The sequence below is a fragment of the Sycon ciliatum genome, chromosome 1 (assembly GCF_964019385.1).
Source record: "Sycon ciliatum chromosome 1, ocSycCili1.1, whole genome shotgun sequence".
Lineage (NCBI taxonomy): Eukaryota > Metazoa > Porifera > Calcarea > Leucosolenida > Sycettidae > Sycon > Sycon ciliatum.
In genome coordinates this window covers 9,888,190-9,892,208 of record NC_088643.1, presented here as the reverse complement: position 1 = coordinate 9,892,208, position 4,019 = coordinate 9,888,190, and the positions used below count along the sequence as shown (strand labels likewise).

Here is a 4,019-nt window from a genome sequence, read left to right as displayed (position 1 = left end):
GATGGTGTTTGGTGAATCATCAAGCATAACGTCTTGTAGCAGTGTTCACCGAGGAAGGAGAACGCTCTAGTCGCTGCTGTTGTCCGTTTCATCCACGTTGGGCGTTAGCTGCACCGCGCCTATTGTGTTTTAGTATTTCATGGACACACATTAGCATTCAGAGCGATTGTGGAGCCACAATTTACTTCACACAGCGTTGTATTGTCCACGAGCGCAAACTTCATTATCAGCAGTAACTGTTACTCTTCATCCTACATGTAGACTTGGAGTATACACGGCCTTGTCACGACAGCGACAGCTCTACAGAGTGTTCAAGTGAGAAACATTAATTTCTATTGTTGGTGGACGAATAAATGGCTGGTTCCGAAAAAAACGCGGCCTGCACCGATGGTGTTTGGTGGATCATCAAACAGGGTGACCAGCAGTGTTCACCGAGGAAGGAGAATGCACTCGCCACCACTCCGATTCATCCAAGTGGGCGTTAGCTGCGCCGCGCCTATTGTGTTTTAGTATTCCATGGACGCACACTAGCGTTCTCAGCGATTGTGGAGCCACAACATATCTTCATGCGGCGTTGCACTGTCCAAGAGCAGAAACGTCAGCAGTGACCCATCATCATACATGTAGATTTGGAGTATACACACCATGCGCCAATGGGCCTTGGCACAACAGCGGCAGCTCTACGGAGTGTTCAAGTGAGAAACATTTGTTTCGACTTTTGGTGGACGAACAAATCGTCGGTGCCGAAAAACGTTGCCTGCGCCGATGGTGCTTGAAACATCAAGCATGGTATGTGGTGACTGTCAGTGTTGATCGAGGAAGGAGAACACTCAGGCCGTCGACCGTTCATCCATTTCGTTAGCTGCACCAAGTCTATTGTGTCCTTGTATTCCATGGGCACACAATCATGAAGCATGGCGTCTGAGCTGTGTTCACAGAGCGGGGAGATGCTCTTGCTGCTATCTTATCTGTCCTGTGTATTCCCAAGTGCCGAAGGCTCACAACGATGGTGTTGGACAAGTCAGATAAAATAGTCAACGTAAGTACGCATGTGTACTCTTACTGACTGAAACATAAGTGGGGTGTAAGAGCTAATTCAAATGGTGTCGTGACATTCTCATGTACGAGGTTAGTGTGTAGTACTTATTACGTACTGAATTCTGTGACTTTGTTTTGTCTCCATATACTGCATGCATTCACGTTTCACAGTTATCAGTTTGACCCTGAGTTCATGTCTGTTATCCCGTGTCTCCTCTACTTATTTTTGTTTCCACACGGTTCATGGTGTAGCGCTGCACGTGTTCCGTCAGTTTGAACTTCAGCATAAATCGCAACTACTTGTACTTTCAGACATGTCACGTGACTGTTGCCAGGGTTTGAGCCAATCAGAGCGTTTACAGGCAGGGCCTGAACCCCTGATCATGCCTTGCCTGCCAGCTCTACTACGATATTATATGTCACGTACCCGCGCGCGCGCGCACGATTCTCCTGCGCTTGGGCTTGCTTTCCCTTGGTAGTTGGAAGTCAGTGGCTGTTTTAGTACTCTTAGATTATGTACAGAAAGTGGTGGACATCACGCAACTGCAGTGTAAATTAAAGGGTGGTTGTCAACTGACAACCGCATAATTTTTCGACATAATTAATAAAAGAATATTCATCTAAAGAGTGAAAAGCAACTAAATAGAGCGGTTGTCGGTTGACAACCCCCCCTTTTATTTAGATTATGTATCTGAAGTAAACACAATGTAGAAATATCACAATTGTCTCTTGTGTATTATATCCGTCTGATGTCACCAGATCGTCACACGGTGCTGTGACCAAGATACGGATCATGCCGAACACTGATTCAACTGGACGAATCGCGAGGCTTTTCAGATGCAGGGACCCAATGGTAACTGAATGACTTCAGAACAGCACTGAAGCGTTATGTTATCATGCAAGACGCCTTTCTGCGCCGCACAAACACAGGCGGTACTACAGCAGAATATGTCACTCACTATTCTGCAGGTGCACTGGTGACAGGCGCATGCAAGTTCACCAGAAGGAAGCGGTCTGATGTTAACTGGAATGCCAGCAGTATGAGAGGGTGTGCATTCTGCGGCGGATCTCACCTGGACAAGAGCTGCGCGAAATACACAACAGTAGCACAGCGGAAAGAATAACAGATTGAACAGAAGCGTTGCTTTGTGTGTTTGCGCACAGGGCACCGGTCAACTCAGTGCAAGGCCACCCGCAAATGTAATGTGTGTTCTCGCATGGGTCACCAATCAGAGTCACCATCATGTCACGATCTGCCCTGAATCTCAACAGAAATCTGACAGCAGTACCAACATAGTAGCTGACCAGCCTGTGGCTGACGAGGTACCAGCATCTAGCGCAACAGCAGCTAGTGCAGCATCAACCAGTATCGCCATTGACCGTAAGATAGTCAGTCGTCTTGATCGGTGCAAATTTCCTCTGGGAGTCTTGACGGGGAGCACCAGAGGACTTCCGCCAGGACTACAGTTTCTGCCTACCACAGTCGGTTTTGTGGTGACTGGCCGAACACGTCACTCCAAGCACTCAGCTACGCCGATGAGCAGCCATGCCAGCTATCGTTTCTCTAACTGATGCAACTTCCGACTCCTGCACCATCCCAGATCTGTGGGACCTAGACTGTGTTGACATCTAAGATTCAGGCAATCTTACTAACAACGACCTAGCCATTAGGCAATTCATCATTGTTCTACGATTTTGCCTGCCACCAATCGTCATGACCTGCGATACTGAGAAGGCCATTTTACAAATCAGTGCCAACCCAGCATACAGAGATGCGACACGATTTCTGTGGTTCGCCAACTCTGACAGTCCATCAGTCACCCCATCCAGCCTGTTCACGCTCATAAGCAGTCCATTTCTGCTTGGCGCGTCTATACAGCATCATTTGGCACAGCAAGATGACAAAACAGCTAGCAGTGGCTATTGGTGAGAACATTTTCTGCTGTGCCATTGGAGTGTGCACGATACACGAACCCTGCTCTTTTGTTGGCACCGCCCATGTAATTACTGCATAGGGTACAAGGTGACCGTTGTCGGTTTACATGTACTCCAGTTATTACACCGTGCATGCACTGAGTCTGTGCTGCACTGTGCATCCATAGGTGTTCGTTTGCGGTAGCGCAAGGTGACACGCAAGGTTGATGGATTGTTTTGTCCGCTGCTATTCGAAGCTCTCGGAGTCGGAAGCGTTACCTCTGTTTCCCCTGTTCCTCCCTGCGCGGAGTCTGTAGTTCTGGCTTGCAGTCGCTGTTACATGCATGTTCGCAGTCGCATGTGTTTTGGTTTTCAGTTGTCTTTATTTGTTTGGTGTGGACGACAGTTCAATATTCTAGCAGTTGTTGCACTTCCTACTTCTGAAGTACATTCCGTAGTTATCTGCGGTTGGTGTTCGAGAGAGCAAACTGTGTTCTTCTCCAGAGTGGAGTAAACCATTCGCTTGTGTCTGAGGAAAACCCTGTGTGTTGACGAATAGGTTGACTTGGCTGTAGAGTGAAAGTACCACATGGTCACATGGTCCACAAAATCTTAGAACAAACTTAGGGTCTTCTGGCGTATGGTATAATTATATGAGCAGCATGAGAGTGAAGTAAAAGACTATTAGCTAAAACATTCAGTCTTTCAAGAGTAGGTGTTTCATCACGGAATAGGTTCTGCAGTTCACTTACACACTGCAACAATGGACCAGCAGTGTCCAGCATACAATAGAGTCATGTGAATATGTACCGTATGCATACTCACAGCTGCAAGGCCAGCGCCCCGTGGCTGCTTGACTTCTCAATCGATATAAATATTCACAACAGTAAGACTCTGTGATCAATCAGAGCTGTGCTTTGAAGTAGTCAAAAATGCCCCATAATCAGTCACAAAACTAAACTTGGCAACCAGTCACAGCTTCCACGGTGCCCCAAGACCAGTCACCAGAAATGACCGTAGTAAATTTGCAGGGAGTTTCATAATCTGTTCATTGCAGAGTCCACTAT

General features: G+C 47.3%; 1 long non-coding RNA gene across 1 annotated transcript; it reads left to right on the top strand.

Moving 5' to 3' along the window:
• Positions 1-38: 38 nt before the first annotated feature.
• LOC135812550 (uncharacterized) lies at positions 39-3,230 on the top strand. The gene is made up of 2 exons (XR_010552849.1): positions 39-1,039; positions 1,798-3,230. It is a non-coding gene; the product is annotated as an uncharacterized LOC135812550 (long non-coding RNA).
• Positions 3,231-4,019: the final 789 nt, after the last annotated feature.